At 36.2% G+C, this 21,303-nt stretch overlaps 1 long non-coding RNA gene and 1 pseudogene across 1 annotated transcript in view; one reads left to right on the forward strand and one right to left on the reverse strand.

Moving 5' to 3' along the window:
* Nucleotides 1-21,303, reverse strand: part of LOC138939448 (uncharacterized) — a 188,168-nt gene that overhangs the window by 60,930 nt on the left and 105,935 nt on the right. The window lies entirely within an intron of this gene.
* LOC138939494 (uncharacterized) lies at nucleotides 8,168-9,399 on the forward strand (annotated as a pseudogene).

A 21,303-nucleotide genomic window follows, 5' to 3' on the forward strand; every position in this document is an offset into this window, starting at 1 on the left:
ATCCCTCTCTCCCTGTTTTTGATTGCGCAATGCTGTTAGTTGAGGACATTGCAATTTCGCAGAACTATGAACTGTACAAAAAGAATATTGTACGAAGGAATTAAAGTATATAGTGCCTTACCAGCTGAAATAAAACGATGTAAAAATTGAGCGGCTTAAGCAATTGTAAAAGGAGTATATTGTATTTAATGTAAACTAGATCTGTATCACAAATAGCTGAGAAACCTAATAAAGATCAATCAATTAATCTCTCTCTCTCTCTCTCTCTCCTCTCCCTCTCTCTCTCCCCTTCCTACCTCCCTCCCTCCCTCCCACCCCCTCCCTCCCCCTCTCTCCCCCTCCCTCTCCCCCCTCTCTCTCTGTGGAGAAGACGTGTCAAACATCGCTCGACAAAAGTAATAACTTTTAAACGGTTAAATAGTTACGGGGAGTGATAGAAAGTTATTCAAGTCATAGAGCGGCATAGACCGGCATTAGCCATGAGTGTTATCTAGCCGGGATATGCTGTTTTGTGGGCGTGAGAAGTGCATTTTCTGTCTGGGACACCAAAGTCTCACACGAAAGGTAGACATTAAAGGTGGACACAAAAGTGCTGACGTGTGACAGTGGAACAGAGGTGACTGATCGCGTACGCTGATATTAGCGGTTTCGGCCGATAATTATCGGCATGGACGATGAATATGCTGAATATCGATGCTCGGCATGTAAAAAGACAATAAAAAATCAGGTGGTGACATGCAAGTCTTGCTATCAGGTAAATCGTATTAAGCTGTTTTACCATCCAGGATGTGTAAGCAAGCATAGGATTTACGATAAAAATCAAGAATTGGTACCGTGTTCTGGCCCATTTGACAGATTTACAATTGAAAGTGAAACAGACATGAAGAAGGCATCGGCAGTGGCCGGGGGCGGCAGGGACAGGCTGGGATCTACAGGATCTACAGGTTCGTTTACGACGCCAAGTAGTGGAAATAGAATATCAGGAGCGAGTGGATCATCGACTATTGACGTAAAAATAGATTGGCTGGTAAAAGTTGTAAAAGAAATAAAGGATGAAACAGCATGTAAGAAGGAAATTAAAATGATGGTCAAGGAAATAGTTCGTGAAGAATTGGGAAATGTTAAGCAGGAACTGCTAGAAGAGCTGAAAAGAATGATACAGGGAGAAGTAAGTGGATCAACTGGAGGAATACAAAGTAGCTATAGTGAAGCGGTTAAAGAGAAAAAGAAAGAGAATGTTATAATTATCAAACCTAAGATTCAACAAGAGAGTGAAGTTACAAAAAAATTGATAAAAGAAAAGGTAGATATTAAAAACATGGCGATGGGAATAACGAAGCTAAAAAAAGGAAGCAAGGGGACAGTGATCATGGGTTGTGAAACTGGAGAAGAAATGAAAACGTTGAAAGCCACAGTGCAGGACAAACTAGGAGAAAATTTCAAAGTTACGGAATCATCGCAGATGAAGCCCAAAATAAAAATTATCAATGTCAGCGAAGAAGAAATGAGATTGGATGATGATGACTTAATAACTACAATCAAGAAGCAGAATAGAATTGATGCAATAAATGATGGATTCCAAATGCGAATAGTGAAGAAAATAGTTAAAGAAAAAAGAAATGATAATAATCAACTTAGAAGAAAAGAAAAAGAAAAAGGTTCGATAATAATTGAAGTAGATAAAGAAACGCATGAATTGATGTTGAAAAAAGAGAAACTAAATGTAGGATGGAGAAAATGTCCTATATTCAATCACATTAATGTTAAAAGATGCTTTAAATGCTGGGGATACTATCATATTGCAAAAAACTGTACACGAGATGAAACATGCCACAAATGTGCCGGAAATCATAAAGCGATTGAATGTACGGCAACACAGAAAAAATGTGTAAATTGTATGTTTAAAATTCGAACATACAACCTGAAGATAAGTGATGAACACGACGCCCTTAGCCCAGAATGTCCAACATTTAAAAGGGCGATACAGGAAGAGAAGAGGAGAGCCGGCTGGGAAGATGCGAAATAGCAACTACAGAAGGAAGCGGAAATAATATTGTATACAAACGCGCAAAGTTTGATGGCGCATAAAGATGAGATACAACATCAGATTATGAAGAAAGTAAATCCGGCATTCATAGCGTTATCAGAGACAAGATTGACTGCTGAAATTGAAGACAGTGAAGTGAACGTACCAGGTTATAGTATAATTAGATGCGATGCTGAAAATAGAAATACAGGAGGGGTTGTTTTATATATAAGGAATGATGTTAAATATGAAATAGTATTAGTAAAAAAATTAGAATCGAATTGTTGGTGTGCTGCGATTGAGGTGAAAGAAAAATTGTATAGAGGAATAATAATGGTAATATATCATTCACCGAGTGCATCGCATGCTGATTTCGTGAGATTTCTGGAGGATATAATAGAAGAGTTAATAATACGGGGAGAATGTATGGTAATAGGAGACTTTAATATAGATATTATGTTAGATTCGTTTTATACAAGGAAGTTACAAACGACAATGTTGAGCTTAGGCATGAAACAATATGTAAATAAACCGACGAGAATTACGAAAGATAGTAAAACAATTATAGATTTAATTTTTGCTAATAATAAAATAGAAGTGCAGGTAATGCATGAACCTAAAATAACGGACCATGCGTGGCTAAAAGTTGAACTGAATGCGAATAAATTTGATAATAAATACAGAGAACTTAGTGTTAAGAATTATAGAGAGTTTAATATAGATGAATTTATTAAATTAGTGGAAAATAAATTAGAGAAGAACCAAGATATGAATATCAGTGTGAGAGCGAAGAAATTTATTGATAGTATAGTAAATGCGTTGGACGCTACAGCACCTAGAAAAAATTTTAGAATTCCGAGAATATGGGAAAGGAAAAAGTGGTTTTCGGATGAAATAAGAGAAGCAGCGGCCAAAAGGGATGAGGCATATAGGAAGGCATTGTATGCTGACACGGAACAAAATTGGTTGCAATTTAAAATTGAAAGAAATACAGTAGTTAAATTAATTAAGACAAAAAAGAAAGAATATTATGAAAATATGATAGATCTTAATAAAGAAAATCCGACATCTATGTGGAAAACACTAAAAGAAATAATTAGAGACGAACCAGGAGATAAGAGGGAAGTAGAGAATATAGATTTTGAAATATTAGACAGCACTGAAGGCTGCAATATAGCAGATAAATTTAATTTATATTATATACAAAGTATTAATAGTATAGTAAAATCTATAAATTGGAGTAAAACTGGGAATGCATGTAAAAGAATTATTTATGTTATAGGAGGGAATAACCAGCGATATATTAAAGGCAGCATTTTGCGTAATAAAAGAGGAATTTGTTGATATAATAAATAATTCTTTGAAGGAAGGTTGCTGTCCAAAAGGTTGGAAAACGTCTACAATAATACTGATTCCAAAAATAGAGAAAGCTAGAAAAGCAAGTGAATTTAGGCCTATAAATATGTTACCAATATTTGAAAAAGTGTTAGAATTAGTAGTTAAAAAGCAAATTGAAACGTATTTGGAAGATAACTGTATTATGACAGAACATCAGTCGGGCTTTAGAAAACAGTATTCGTGTGAAACAGCGATTCAAACAGTCATTGATGAATGGAAATTGATAGTTAGTGAGGCAAAAATGGTAGGGGTAATTTTCATGGATCTTAAGCGAGCCTTTGAAACAATAGATAGAGAAAGATTATTAGAGAAATTACATCAATATGGAATTAGGGGAATGGTTATAGAATGGTTAAGATCATATTTAAAGGATAGAACACAACAGGTTCGATTTAATAATAAATGGTCTAAATTAATGACCACAGAATATGTACCGCAAGGATCTGTATTAGGACCTTTATTATTTATAGTATATATAAATGATATAATAAAAATCTGTTCAGAAGGATGTAGTATAAAAATGTTTGCAGATGATACGTTAATATATGTAACTGGAGAGCAGCGCGGAATTAGAGGGCAAAATGAATATGGCATTTACTATAGTAGAAGAGTGGATGAATATAAATAAGTTAAAAATGAATGCAGGAAAAACGAAATATATGATTGTTGGAAGTATAAGAAAAGAACTGCGAGGTAATATAACATTGAAATGTTTGGATGGAACTGAGATTGAACGTGTGGAAATAATGAAATACCTAGGCATAATTATTGACGATAGACTACGATTTAAGGACCACTGTGATTATATGCTAAAGAAAATAGGGAAAAAATCGAGTTTTTTTAATAGAATAGGTAATTATATATCGGCATATACTAGATATATTATATATAAGACAATTATAGCACCTCACTTTGAGTATTGTGCGACGCTGTTAATTGATATGGGAGAAACACAGCTGAGTAAATTGCAAAAAGCACAAAACCAGGCCATGAGGATCATATTGCAATGTGATAGACATACCAAAGTGGAGCGTATGCTGCAAGCGCTGCAGTTTATGTCCATAAAACAGAGGCTATATTATAATGTGTGTATATTTATTTTTAAGATTTTAAGGAACATGTTACCGGAGCAATTAAGAAATAGGTTAGAAATTGTGGGAAATGAGAGTGAAAGGCAAACACGACAAGCTGGGGATATTGCAATAAAATATCGCAGAATAAGGAGTGCGCAAAAGAGTATGTTTTACAAAGGAATGAAAATGTATAACGCCTTGCCAGCTGAAATAAAGCGGAATGAAAGAATTGTGCCGTTTAAGCGAATGTTAAAGGAGTATATTGTAATTAATGTAAACTAGATTTGTATTACAAATAGCTGAGAAAGCTAATAAAGATCAATCAAACAATCAATCTCCCTCTCTCTCTCTCTCTCTCTCTCTCTCTCTCTCTCTCTCTCTCCCTCTTGACATATCCAATGTAATTTTATCTTCTGATCATGTATTTTTGTGTGTGCGTGCGCGCGTGCGACATGCGCGTATATTTGTTATATGTTTATAGTTTTATAAAAGTAGACTGTTTCTTTTCAAAAAAAGCGACTCGTCGTTCTCATCTTCTCGTTTGCTGGCATACGTTATTGCACGTTCTTCTCTCATTCATCTTGGAAAGAGAAGTCAAAATTGGATACAGTATTAAAGACAGAAAAAGAGTTTTATTGAATCTGATGAGATAACTTAAATCGATCATAATATTATCGACAATAACAGTGCTAGAATAAAACAGGATCAATCTTAGGAGATTTTGTTAAATAAAAGAAAAAAGAAAATTTCTTCTATTACATCTATTCTATTATATATATATAATTTGTATATTTGTACTCAGTTATATTTTTTTCATGCAACTAATATAAAAACAAATTTACGCGCGTAAAAAAATTTAACATAAAATTTTTTAATTATTCGAAATTTGGAACATAAGTTTGTTTATTTAAATATTCTATTTTCTTAGATTCTCAGAGTTCCTAAATTGTTGATTATATCGAAATGGACTTATATGAGGGGTTTAAAGAAATCGATGCGCGCACAAAATAGAAAATAAATATTTCTCGGAGATTTAGGCGTAATGACTAATCTTGATTATCACAAAGCAAAATCGATATATGTAAATATATATACATATGTGTTAAAATATAGAACTACTAAAAGTTTTTAAAACAAAATATAAAAATCAAGCATTCCGCATGTCATTCATTTTTTAATTATACGTTCTAAAAAGAGATAAAACAATACCGTTCAAAGAGCTTAACGATTGCCCCTATCACGATATCACCGTTTTTAGCCCTTCCGTAACTTGTTTTATCGAAATGCTGTTCGACATCAATTCTATTTTTGCATTTGCGAGAATAGATCCTTCGAAAGCAGCTTCTTCGATCTTGAGAACTGGAACAGAAATGAGTTGTCAAGATCAAACCATTGTACATTAACAATATTAGTATATTTTTCAAGCTACACTATGGCTGTATTCGAGGAGCATGCTATTGGCGCAATTATCGTCGGAGACCGTTCGAGGAGACGCTTTTTGGCGCTATGAAATCGATGATGACGTCACACTGCTTTTAAAGTGCAGACAGCGTTGTCTGCTAAAGTCTATCATGTCACTAGGCCTTAGTGTCTTTCAAAATATAAAGGAATGAAGAGAAGTTATAAATCTATAAAAGACCATAATGTCAAATCGAATAATAATCCTAGAGTACGGCCCTATATGGAGGTTATAGAGTCCTTGCTTGGTGAATGTCCTTTTATGTCACCTCTAGCAATAGTTCCTTCGAATGCCACTTCTTTTGATAGCGAAACAAATAATTTGTCTAGTGCAAATAACGGTGTAGACTTAAACAACTCAAATCCCCGGAAGCGCTATACCAGAAAGTGCAATGAAAATTTCCGAATCAATAATTGAAAGCAGAATGTTAGCTGAAAAGAATAGAGAACAAAGACACAAAGAAAAAATGGAATTTAAAAAAGAAATGTTAGGATTTATGCAGAAATTGTGAGATTGTTCGAAGTTGCAGTAAAAAAAGGAGTAAGAGTACAAAGTTATAATACAAATGTTAATATATATGTATATAAGATTTATTGCTTTAGAGATTTGTTTAATATATATTTATTAAACAAACCTGTAAAACAATAAATCTTTTTGTTTTTATCCTAAAGGAATTTATAGAGACAACATCATCTTTATGTGATACCGAAGAAGAGTTGGACTTATATAATAACTTGTAAACTGTGTCATAGCAGAGTTTCAAGACTGAAAAATTATACAGGGTATATTCAGTAGTATAGCTAGGTCTAACGCTGGTCCTCTGGGGGGGGGGGGGGGTTGAGGGGCGAGGAGATCCGACACAGGGGATATGACGTCACGCGGGAGGGGGGGACCGCGGCGAAACCGATAGGCGAGGGGTCCGCAAAGAGAGGGAAGGGAGACCGCGGCGAAACCGGTAGATGAGGGGTCTACAGAGAGGGGGGGAACGCACGCGTCCGCGAGTAGGTGCGAGAGAGATAGTGCGAGGCGTTCGCAAACACGTTGGAAAGAGATAGCGTTCGCATTGGCGTGGGAGAGAGAGAGAAAGAGAGAAAGGGGAGGGAGAGATGGGCGAGAGAGAGAAAGGGGGGAAAGAGAGAGGGAAGGAAGGACGGGGAGGGAGAGAGAGAGAGAGAGAGAGAGAGAGAGCGTGCGTTCGCAAAGCGGTGCGAGAAGGATAGCGCGAGGTGATCGCATGCACGTGGGAGAGGGATAGCGTTCGCATGCACTTGGGAGAGAGCGAGATAGCAGTAGTTATTATATGTGGGTTCTAACTCAGGTCCTCCGAGGGGAAGCGGGGCGAGGGGAAACCGCGCGGGCGAGGGGGCATGACGTCACGCGGGCGGAGGAGAATTTTGGTGGCGCGGGGGAATGACGTCACGCGGGCGGAGGAGCTTATCGCGGGAGCATAAACAGCGCGGTGTATTACAGAGGGCGAGTGCCGATGTCCGGCTGCTCGAGAATTTATAAACATTATAAACAAATATCGTCTCACACTGCACTATTGCACGTGCGGTATTATTGAATTTCGTAGAAAGATGATAAGGCTAGCGCCGATGTCCGGCTGCTATAATTTATTATAAACAAAATAAAACCATTGCGGTGGTCTCTTCATTTTTTCCAGGAAGAGCCGCTCGCGCACTATTGCGCGTAACATTAAAATTAGATGATAAGGCGAGCGCCGATATCCGGCTGCTAGAATTCGCGTCGGGACATGTTTATCGGTGTACTTACAAAGGTGGGTGTCGATGTCTGAAATATAAGGCAAGCGCCGATTTCCGGCTGCTCGAAAATTTATAAATAATATAAACAAGATAGAACCATCGCGGTGCTCTCTTCATCTTTTTTCCAGCAAGAGCCGTTTATCGTATCGCTTGTCGGGATACGTTTCGCGATACCATAACGCGATAGATTAAAAATATATAATGAAGAACAAAGGGTGTCAAAACTCAGTATGCGATTTGAAAGCTTGCGGTCCGTATATCGACTGAAAGAGGTACGGCGGGTACTTGTAAATTTTTGTGATATACGACGCAATAAGTGGCCGGTCCTGTTCCAATTGCAGATTTCCGACGTATCAGATTTTTCCATGCAATATGTGCCCAATTTGCACACAGTAAAAAAAACATTGGTATAAAAAGTGTGAAAAAATAATAATAATAATAATAAAACATGGAAAACACCGAGCAAACCGAACGCGACCTGTTGGAGCTGTCGCGTCGAGTCGCTACCTTGGGCGAATATTTCGCGTGGGCGCAGCGATGCGAGGAATTTATCAAACAGCTCGAAGAACACAGTCGTGTCAAGCGTCCGCGACTCTCGATCGGAGTTCGACAATCTTTGGTGGCTAGAATCGCGCGACTCGAGGGTGCGAAAGCTCGATTAGAGAAACGGTTTATACACAGCGGTGGTGATTACAGTGGTGACAATAACGCGGAAAGACTCGTTTGGCGAGAGATCGATATCGCGTTCAAGAACCGTATACTGACCGGTGCGGTGATTAACGCAGACTATATCGAACCGCGACAATTTCTCGAGGACGCTAAAGACATCGTGCTCGAACACGTGCAAAAAGTTATGGAAAGACATAATAACGTAAAAGTGAACACTGTGTTCAACGGTGAATTCGTGTCGGGTGATAAGAGCGCAAATAAAAGTGTAAATACCAGAAACTATGAACTCTTTCGCACGTCCGATTTACACGAGTGGTACGAGCGACGCGTCGTCGAGCCCACGCTTGCCTCGCTCGAAGAATTTCAAGAACGCGATAGCGGGTGGGCGTTGTCGCGAATTCTCGATTTAACTGTAAATATAAATAAATATAATCCAATGCGCGCGGGGTGCCACATTAAATTACCGCGAGAAATAACAATGAAGAGAGCGGTAATAAACGTGCAATCCAAAGACAATGCGTGTTTCGCGTGGGCGGTGGTCGCCGCTCTACATCCAGCTGAAAGAAACGCGGAACGGGAATCTTCGTATCCACATTATACGACAGTGCCAAATCTCCAAGACATTGAGTTTCCGATGACATTAAGTCAAATTAAAAAATTTGAACTTCACAACAACATTTCGATAAATGTATAAAACATCGAGAAAGAAAACAACATTGTCCCGATACGTCTGAGCGAACAAAAGAAGGACAGACACGTCAACTTGCTGTACATGCAAGATTCGCAAGACATCGGACATTTTGCGTGGATCAAGAATTTATCCCGCCTCGTGAGCTCACAATTGAGTTGTGGCAAACGCAGACAATATATCTGCGGTCGGTACGTATATTTAATAAAAATGCAATATATAAAATATACGAAAGAAAACTTAATTATTTCCATTTTTTTTACAGATGTTTACACTATTTTGGATCGGAGGACAAGTTGCAATCGCACATTGTAGACTGTTGAGAAATGAACGAGTGCGCCATCCGGTTACCGAGCGATAAAGACAAGTGGCTCGCGTTCAACAACTACAACAGAAAGGAGCGACTTCCCTTCGTCGTATACGCCGACTTGGAGTGCGTGCTGAGGAAGACCGATGGTGATCCGATGGCGTCTACGTACACGTTTCAGCATCATCAAGTAGTTAGCGTAGCTTATTATGTACATTGTTCGTACGACGAATCGTTATCTGTGTTTTATTCTCGCCGTAGTACCGATTGCGTTTCGTGGTTCGTGGAAAAATTAAAAAATTTAGCGCAACGCGTAAAGATTATTTTAACCACGAATGTCCCCATGATAAATTTAACGCGAGATGAGCGGGAAAAGTTTCACAGCGCGACACACTGTCATATTTGCGAAAAACCGTTCGCGCAAGACGACACGCGCGTACGCGATCATTGCCATCTTACCGGGCGGTATCGAGGTCCCGCGCATTCAAACTGCAATTTAAATTATAAAGACTCTTTTTGCATTCCCATAGTATTTCACAATTTATCCGGTTACGATTCACATTTTATCATCGAGGAAATAGCTACCGCGTTCGAAGGCTCGATCAACGTACTACCGATAACGAAAGAAAAGTATATTTCATTCACAAAACACGTTAAAGATACCGCCGAAAGATTAGATTGACGAAGCGATATAAAGTTACGGTTCATCGATTCGTACAAATTTCTCAGTACTAGTCTCGAAAAATTGGCATCTTTTCTAAATAATGATAAACTTCAAATTTTAAAATCGAAATTTCAAAATTTATCGATCGAAGAGTTCAATTTATTGACGCGAAAAGATGTCTTTCCATACGAATACATTGACTGTGTCGATAGGTTGCACGATACGTGTTTACCACCGCGCGAATCATTTTATAGTTCCTTGACCGGTGACACCGTATCCGAGAGCGATTACGCGCACGCCGAAAATGTGTGGGAGCGGTTCTCCGTTCGAACGTTGGGCGAATACAGCGACTTGTATTTAAAAACGGATGTCTTGTTATTGGCCGACGTTTTTGAAAATTTTCGCAACAAATGTATCGAGAGTTACGGGCTCGACCCCGCATATTACTATATTCTTCCCGGATACACGTGGGATGCAATGCTAAAACATACAACTATTACGTTCGAATTACTTACTGATATCGATATGGTTATGTTTATCGAACGGGGAATACGCGGTGGCCTGAGCCAATGTTCCGGCAGATACGCGCGAGCCAATAACAAGTACATGCCGTCTTACGACCCATCGAAACCATCGTCGTACATGATGTGTTTCGATGTAAACAACTTGTACGGTTGGGCGATGTGTTAACCATTGCCCTATGCCGATTTTCGATGGATCGACGACATCTCTGACTTTGACGTTAGCGCGATCGCTTCGGATTCAACCACAGGTTATATTCTCGAGGTCGATCTGGAGTATCCGCAACATCTTCACGACGCACACGATGATCTACCGTTCTGTCCAACGCGCGATAAGCCGCCCAGCAAGCGGCAGGACAAGCTCCTCGCGACTTTATACGATAAGAAGCGTTTCGTCATACACTATAGCAACCTGCAGCAATGCACGCGTCACGGTCTTCGCATCGCAAAGATACATCGCGTATTGCAATTTGCTCAATCCGCATAGCTCCGCGATTACATCGAACTCAACACCCGGTTTAGAACGCGCGCGATTTTTAACTTTACAAAATTCAAATTCTCCCACATACGATATAATAATTTTATTCCATGATTTTACCATAATAATTTTAATCTTTATTACTTTATTAATTCTCCTTATTCTACTAATTTTAATATTCAATAAATTTACCAATCGATTCTTACTCCAAGGAAATATAATTGAATTAATCTGAACTATCGTTCCAATATTAATTTTTATTTTTATTGCTATACCATCAATTAAAATTTTATATTTAACAGATGAAATATATTCAAGTAAAATTACTATCAAAGCTATTAGGCATCAATGATACTGAAGATATGAATATTCTGATTTTTTAGAAATTAGATTTGATTCATTTATAATTCCAACTAATGAACTTAAACTTAATGAATTTAATTTATTAGAAGTAGATAATCGTTGCGTTATTCCCTTTAATTACCCTATTCGTTTACTAACAACCTCTATAGATGTAATTCACTCATGAACTATTCCGTCATTAGGAATCAAAATAGATTCAACCCCCGGACGTTTAAATCAATCTCTATTAATCATAAATCGACCAGGATTATTTTTTGGTCAATGCTCTGAAATTTGTGGCATAAATCATAGATTTATACCAATTGTAATTGAATCAACTAATTTTAATTATTTCAAAAATTGACTAAAACATTTAATTTATAATAATTTATAAAATTTATTATCAAAAAATTTTATATACATTAAATGACTGAATTTGTAAGTTTTGATTTTTTAAATCAATTATAATAGATTAACATCTATTTTTAATGAAAGAATTAGTTTAATTTTCAACAACATTAAATTGTCAATTTAAAAATATTTTATATAAAATATTCTTTTATTCCTCATATAATACCAATAATATGGACATTAATTTTATCCTTATCCTTAGGAATCTTATTTATTACTTTAATAATAATTTATTTTATATATATCCCTATAAATTTTAATTCATTAAACATAATTACTAAAGAAGTCAAATGAACTTGAAAATGATAACAAATTTATTTTCTATTTTTGATCCCTCAACTAGAATATCATTATCTTTAAATTGACTAAGAATACTAATTATTTTATTAATACTTCCTTTCCAATTTTGATTAGTTCCATCACAATTCATTATAATATGAAATTTACTATTAATTTTTTTATTTAAAGAATTTAAAATTTTAATTAATTATTCATATTCAAATTTAATTATTTTATTAAGATTATTTTCTCTAATTATTATTTCTAATCTAATGGGATTATTCCCTTATATTTTTACAATTTCTAGGCAATTTAATTTCTGTTTATCATTATCCCTAACATTATGAATTTCTATAATTATATATAGAATATATAATTATTTAAATATTATATTAGCCCATTTAACCACCCAGGAAACCCCATTTAGACTAATACCTTTTATAGTTATTATTGAATCAATTAGTTTAATAATTCGACCTCTAACCCTGGCTATTCGCCTAACTGCTAATATAATTGCCGGTCATTTATTATTATCTTTTTTAGGATCTTCTGGGGAAATTATCAACAATAAATTAATTTTAATAATAATAATAATTTCCCAACTAATACTCCTAATTTTAGAAATGTCAGTTTCTATCATTCAAGCTTATGTATTTTCAATTCTATCAACATTATATAGAAGAGAAAGTTAATGTATAAATTATAAATTAACCCAATTTTATTAATATGATATAATATAAATAACTATGACAAAAATCCATCAAAATCATACCTTTCACCTAGTTTCAATTAGACCATGACCAATCATACTTTCTTTTAGATTATTTAATAATCTAATTTCTATAATTATATGATTTAATAAAATAAATTATTTAATTTATATCTCAATACCCTGTACATTATTATGTATATATCAATGATGACGAGATGTAATTCGAGAATCTACTTTCCAAGGATTACATACTATAATAATTATTAAGATACTACGAATAGGAATAATTCTTTTTATTATTTCTGAAATCTTCTTTTTTATTTCCTTTTTCTGAGCTTATTTTCACTCCTCATTATCTCCTTCAATAGAAATTGGACAATTATGACCACCAAAAGGTATTCAACCTTTTAACCCATTCGATATCCCATTAATAAATACAATTATTTTAATTTCTTCAGGAATAACTATCACATGATCTCATCATTCTATGTTAAATAAAAATTTTACTGAGTGTATTAAAAGACTAATTTTAACAATTATTTTAGGGCTTTATTTTACCTCAATTCAAATAATTGAATATTATGAATCTCCCTTTTCTATATCAGATTCAATTTATGGATCTACATATATATATATATATATATATATATATATAATTCTTTATTGATCCCCTTGGGGTTACAAAACACCATCATACACAACATACAAATAAAAACAACGCTATACATCTTTTTCTTACAACTAAACTCTTAATCTATCGCGCAATCTTAACCTATACTCCATTACCCTACCTAATACACACACACACTACGCATCTACGCTGTCTTAACCACTAACTTAGCCTATGGATCTCCGTTTCCGTTTATTCACATTCTCCCTCATCCACTCCCCTACTCTTCCACTCATTCACCCTTCCCCCCCTTCTTTCTTCCAATTCCCTCATCCATCTCTCCCCCTCCCCCTCCTCCCCTAATACCATCCCTACATTTTCCTGCCACCCACCCTCCCTTCCCCAATCCGTGCATTCCTCCCAAACGTGCTCCCACGACTCCAACACCCTCTCACACTCCCTGCATTTCCTTCCCTCCTCCCCTTCCCAGTATCTCCCTTCTCTCATCCCATTCCCCAATCTAAATCTTGCTACCCTTTGCCATCTACTTTCCCCCCATCCTTTTTTTAAATACCCTGGCACTCCTTCCCCCTTCACCCATTTATACCACCTATTATAATCCGACCCCCATATCCTCTTCCATCTTTCTTCTCTCTGCAACTTTCTTTCTCTCTCAATCATCTCTTCCCCCCTTAATTTCAGCATCTCCTCCATTTTCCACCCCCTTTCCTCTATAAATCTCCTCCTCTCCCCCTCCCATCCTATCCCTTCCTTTCCCCTCCTAATCCTTCCCTTCATCTCCTCCCAACACTTCCTAGCCAGCTCTCCCCCCTTACCCTCCTCCAATTTCTTCTCATAATTCCAAGCTCTCATACCCGCCCTCCCCCTCAACAAATCCCTCTGCAATTCCTCCCTTACCATATATCCCGGTGTATACCTTTCCACTCCTAACACCCACTTCAAATACCTGTCCTGCAATTTTTCCACCCTCTCCCTTTCCTTCCACCCCCACACCTCCACCCCATAACTAACCACCGACCATACTAACTTATCAAACAACCAAATCCTTTTTCCCCAATCCCCCCCAAACCTCCTTTTTCCTATCCCCCACACCTGACCCAATAATGCTGCTCCCTTCCTAACCCTTTCCCTCACATGCGCATCCTGTTTTCCATCCGACCTCACCGTGTACCCCAAGTACTTAAACTCCCTCACCTCCTCCAGCAAATTTCCCTTCCAAAACCATTTTACTTTCTTCCATCTCCCTCCTCCCTTTCTACATCTCATTACTTTAGTCTTTGCCACATTCACCTCCAAACCCTTCCTGTCCATATAACTCTCCAACTTCCCTATCATCCCCTTCATTCCTCCTTCATCCTCCGCCAACAAAACCATGTCATCCGCATATGCCAAAGTATACACCTTCCCTCCCCCCAGCCTGACCCCACCCCACCCTCCCCTCCTCAGTTCATCATCCACGTCCGCCAACAACAACGTAAACAAACATGGACTCAACGGGCAACCCTGTCTCACTCCCCTCACTGTCCAGAACCTCTCCCCCTCCCTTTCCCCCACCCTCACCCTACTTACCGTCTCCCTCAAAACCTCCCCACACCTCTCAATTAGACCCTCCCTTACTCCTCTTGCTCTCATCGCCTCTATTAACACCCCTCTATCCACGGAATCAAACGCTGCCTTTAAATCCAAAAACATAGCTACCATTCTACCTCCTTTCTCTCCCACCTGCCTATTAATTAAATAATTGAGCACATATATGTTGTCTATCGTCCCTACTCCCTTTCTGAACCCCGTCTGACTTGCCGGTATCAACCGCTTCCGTTCCACCTCATTCCTCAACCTTTCCGCCAATACCGCTACATACACCTTATACCCCGTCTGGGTTAACGTTACCCCTCTATATTCCTCTACCCTATCCCCCTCCCCTTTTTTCAGTATCGGCACTATTATCCCCTCCCTCCATTCTCTTGGCCACTCTTCCCCTTTCCAAATCCTTCTACACACCCCCCAAATCCCCTCCTCCACCTCTTCTCCTCCATACTTCCACACCTCATTCGGTATTCCATCCCCCCCCGCCGCCTTGCCATCCTTCAACTTCTTTATCACTTTTCTAACCTCCTCCCTTCCGATTTCCTCCTCTTCATTCTCCCCCATCTTCCTTCCTATCCCCCTTATTACCCTCCACTCTACTCCCCCCAAGAGCCCTCTAAAAAAACCATCCCATTCCTCCATTTCTATCCCCTCATTCACTCTCTTCTTGATCCTTCTTTCTCTATTTATTATCTTCCAAATCTGCCCTTCCGTTTTCACTTCCCTCACCTCTCTCTCCCACCTCTCAGCTTCCTTCCTCTTCTTTTCCTCACATATGACCTTGTACCTCCTCTTTTCCTCTCTATATTTATCCCCTGTCCCCCCCTCCCTCCTCCATCTCCTTAGCTCCCTCCTAACCACTTCTTTCCCCTCTTTACATTCCTCATCCCACCATCCTTTTTCCTTCCTCCGTTGCTTTTCCTCTTCCGTCTTTTCTAACGCTCTCAACACCCTACCCTTCAACTCCCCCCACTCCTCCTCTATTCCTTCCTTCCTTCCCTTCCTTTTCCCAACCTCTTCCCCAAACACCTTTCTACCCTCCATCGTCCAAACTCCTCTCCTTATTCTACCCCCGCTTCTTGCTCCCCTCCCGCTTTTCTCCCAATTCACCCCCCTTATCCATACTGTGAGCGGATGATGATCCGAGTCCACTCTCGCTTCCACCATCATTTTCTCTACTCCTTCCCTCGTTCTCTCATCCCCTACCACATAGTCAATTACCGATTCCCCCCTTCCCCCTGTATACGTCCATTCCCCTTTTACATCCCCCTTTACATTCCCATTCAAAATTGACCACCCTTGATCCTCCAGGAACCTACACAATCTCTTTCCTTCTCCATTCACTTTTTTGTCTTTTGAATTCCTGCATCTTCCTTCCCCCTCTTCCTCACTCCCCTCTTCCACTCCTCCCCCTTCCTCCCCCGTTCTTGCATTAAAGTCTCCTCCTATCAACACTCGCACACCTTCCTCTCTTTCTTCCATCCACTCTTTTAACTCCTCTAATTTCCTCTCTATATCTCTATTCACATATACCCCCACTATCCTCCACCATTCCCCTAACCATACCTTACATGTCATTAACCCTTCCTTATTTCTCCTCTCCCTTTCCTTCTCCACCGTCAATCCCACCCTTACTCCCAAAATCATTCCACCCATCGCCCTTCCTTTCTTATTCTTTCTTCCGGCCCACTGCATTTCCCATACATATCCCCTCGGCATCTTTCCTCTTACCCTCTCCCAGCTTTTACTATCCACCCACGTTTCGCACAATATCATAATATCCCACCCTTTCAGACCCTCCCAAAACTCTCTATCCTTATTCTTCAGCCCTGCCACATTCCAAAAACCCACCCTATACCTTCCCTTCCCCCCTCTCTTTTCCTCCCCCTCCCTCTCCTCTCCTCTCCCCATGCTCCTCTTTCCCCTCTCACCTTCCTCTTCCTCTCCCACTATCCCTCCTCCCTCCCTGTCCTTTCCTACTCTTATTCTTCCCCCTGATCTTTCCACCCTCTTCCCCCCCCATCCCTTAACTCTTCCTTTCCTTCATTCCATTTCCACCAAATACCATTTATTTGCACTTTTCCATATCCTACCCATACTCTCTTACCTTTTTCTCTCTCTCTCCTTGCCACACTCTCTATTACCCATCTCATCCTTCTTTCCTTCCATGTTAAATCATCATCCAACCTTATATCTCTGCTCTTTATTTCTCCTCTCCTTCTCATTATCTCCTTTTTCTTCTCTACTTCGTCTATTTTCACTATCGCCGTCCCTTTTCCTCCCTCCTTACTTCCTAAGCATCTCACCCCCTCTACCCTAGCCTCTATTTTTATCTCTTTTAATACATCCTCTACCCTCGCCCTCACCTCTCTTTCCCCTCCCTTCACTCCTCTTACTACAATATTCCTCCTTCTCTCCTCTCTTTCCTTCATCTCCATCCTTATCTCAATTTCTTTAATTTTCCCCTCTAATTCTCCTCCTCTTCCCTCCCCCTTTTTCCCTCCCCCCCTTTCTCTAAGTTTCATCTCTCGCCATTCATTCTCTAGCGCCTCCACTCTTCCCTTCATCTCTTCTCTCTCCACCCTGCCTCTCTCATCCATTTCCTCCATCTGTCTCCTCACTATCCCATCTATTTCCTCTCTTAGGTCTTTCATGTACCCCCTTAACATCTCCCCTATCATCTCCCTATCTTTCTGCATTTCTTTCCTCATTTCCTCCTTCACCCCCTTTAACCCTTCCTTTAACTCCTTTTTCCATTCCTCTTTCATTTCCCTCCACCATTCCATCTCTCCTACTCCCCCCCCTTCCAAACCCCTCACCGGTGACCTTTGAACCCTTTTCCCTTTCCTACCCTCCCCTACATCTTCACCCCCTTTTTCCCCTGCCTCTCTCTCTATCACTTCCCTTTTTCTTTTCCACATCTCATCTAAACTCCCCGTGCTCCCCCTTCTCACCTCCCCCGTCTTTAATAATTCCTTTTTTGTCTTATCCTCCATCTCTCCTTCCCTGCTATTTTCCCTGATATAATCCTCTATTTCTGTCGCCTCTCTATCTCCTCTATTGTCAGTGTTTATTCCCCTTCCTCTTCTGCCTCTGTCTCTATCCCTGTGCTCGCCTCTCTACCTAACTTCTATATTCCTTTCTCTCCGCCCTACCGTATGTCGCCGCTCTACCTATCTCACGCTCCCGGTTCTTCACTTCTCTACCACGTGACCCTCTTTCTCTCTTCCTAACCTTACTCTGCCCTGCTCTATCTTTTCCGCCTCCTTGCTTCTACCACCCTCTCCCGTACCTCCACCCTTACTTCTCCACTTTCCCCTCACCTCACTCCTCACTTGCACACCTCTCACTCTCTCACTCACTTCCCTATCACCTCACTTTCTCCACCTTTCGCTCTGCACACTTCCTACAATACTCTTTCTCACCCACCGGAAACGGAAATCCTTATGGATCTACATTCTTCATCGCTACAGGATTCCATGGATTACATGTTATTATTGGAATACTATTTTTACTAATTTGTTTATTTCGAACAAATTTATTACATTTCAGTAAAAATCATCATTTTGGATTTGAGGCAGCTGCATGATATTGACATTTTGTGGATGTAATTTGATTATTTCTGTATATTTCAATCTACTGATGAAGATATTAATCTTATTTTTATATTAAAATTTTAATAATTTTTTTATAAATTTACATAGTATATAATATTACATTTAATTTCCAATTAAAAAAATTAACTTATAAAATGTTAATATAAATAATTCTATCTATATTACTTATATCTTTGATATTTATAATATTACCTATAATAATTTTATTATTAAATTTTTCAATTTCATTGAAAATAATTATAAATCGAGAAAAAATATCTCCATTTGAATGTGGATTTGACCCAATTTCTAAATCTCGTCTACCATTTAGAATCTAATTTTTTTTAATTAGCTTAATTTTTTAAATTTTTGATATTGAAATTACTTTATTGATCCCATTAATCTATATGTTTTTTTCTACAAATAAAATTATATTTCTATCATCATCTTTATTTTTAATTATTCTTATTATTGGCCTAATAATTGAATATATAGAAAAATCTCTAGATTGAAAATAATTATATATATATATATATTGGGATTTTAGTTAATTGATAACATTTAAATCGCATTTAAAAATTATATTAAAAATCTTATATAAATCTCACATAGATATAAACATAAAATCTTTTAAAGTAAATTTTACACTTAATTTCGACTTAAATATTGATTATTACATTAATAATCTAAAAGACCTATATAATTTAACTTAAATTAATTGAAACCAAAAAGGAGGTTAATTATTGTTAATAATTATAATGAATATATTTTAAATATTCCTATTAATATAAAATATGAAAATAATATGAAATAATATTAAATAATATTAGATAATATTAAATAATATAAAATAATATGAAATAATATAAAATAATATGAAATAATATGAAATAATATGAAATAAATAAAATTGAACTTCTAATTCAATAAAAAATGAAAAACTCATTTTATTTCTTAAAACAATAAATATTTAAATTAATTAATAAGTCAATATCTCAAACTATCATATAATTAATAATAATTATATAATTAATGATAATTAATTATTATTATAATAATAATTTAAATATTTATCTAATAATAAGATTAATTTATATAGTTTAAATAAAACATTATATTTTCATTATAAAAATAATATTATCTATTTATTATTTATAAATAAACATTAATTGTATTTACAAATAAATCAAATTTATCTTCTTAATATCTTCAATATTACACTTTAAAATAAGCTATATAAATAATTTTAAATATTAATATAATTAATAATAATAATAATAATAATAATAATATAATTCATTTTACTTTATACAATTATAAAAATTATTATTAATAAATAAACCACAATTAAAATAAATATAAAAATTTTATAATAACTTATATAAATTAATCTAATTTCTTTAATTAAATTTAAAACCAATTTTTTACTGGAAAATTCCACCCATCTTTTATCAACTCCATAAATATTATTACCAAAATTAAAAAATGGCTTATAAATTTAAAAAAATATATAATTCAAAAATCATATAGACCTGAAAAAAAATCTATATAAATACAAATCTATTAAATTTTTTAAATATACTAAATTCCTTAATAAAATTCCTAATAATAATATAAATATAGTGACTAATTTAATATTAATTTTCAATAATATAAAAAAACCTATCAAAAAAAAATATTCAATTTAATATTGATCCACTTACTAATCTCAAAATTATTAAAATAAATATAGAAAAATTTATTAATTTTCTCTCTTTATAATAATAAAATCTACATATTCTAATATTTTCATTAAAATAAATATAATAAAATAACCGACAAGAATAAGAAATCGTCAAAGAAATAGATAATACTACCATCAACAATAAAAAAATATTAATATTTATTAAATAAATAGATTCTATGATCAAATCCTTAGAATAAAACCCCGCTATAAAAGGAAACCCTGTTAAAGATATTACTGAAACATAAAAACTCAATATAGTAAAAGGAATATATTCATTTATATTCCCACAAAATCGAATATCTTGATTATTATTCATCAAATGAATTATAATTCCAGCACATATAAACAATAATGATTTAAAAATTGCATGAGTTAACAAATGATAAAATGATAAATTATTTAACCCCAAACTCAGAATTATCATTATAAAACCCAACTGTCTTAAAGTTGTTAAAGCAATAATCTTTTTCAAATCATTCTCAAAATTTGCCATTATCCCAGACATAAATATAGTAAAAATTGACATATATAATAAAATCTTATCAAATATTCTATTTATAAAAATTTTATTAAACCGAATTAATAAATATACATCTGCAGTTACTAATGTTGAAGAATGAACTAAAGCAGAAACAGGTGTAGGGGCAGCTATAGTCAAGGGTAACCAAACTGAAAAGGGAATTTGAGCACTCTTAGTAATCAACGCCAAAAAAATCATCATCAAAATAAATTTATTAGATTTGCTCATAAAATAAATATTCCATCTTCCATAAATATATATTAAACTAATTGCTATTAATAGGCCAATATCACCAATTCGATTACATAACACTGTAACTATCCCTGAATTATAAGATATATAATTTTGATAAAAAATTACTAGACAATATGAAATAAGCCCTAAACCGTCCCACCCGAATAAAATTCTAATCAAATTTGATCTAATAATTATTATAACTATTGATAAAATAAA

Source organism: Polyergus mexicanus, unplaced genomic scaffold (genome assembly GCF_030449975.1).
Source record: "Polyergus mexicanus isolate NDT 795.1 unplaced genomic scaffold, iyPolMexi1.0 SCAF_14, whole genome shotgun sequence".
NCBI classification, from domain to species: Eukaryota; Metazoa; Arthropoda; class Insecta; order Hymenoptera; family Formicidae; genus Polyergus; species Polyergus mexicanus.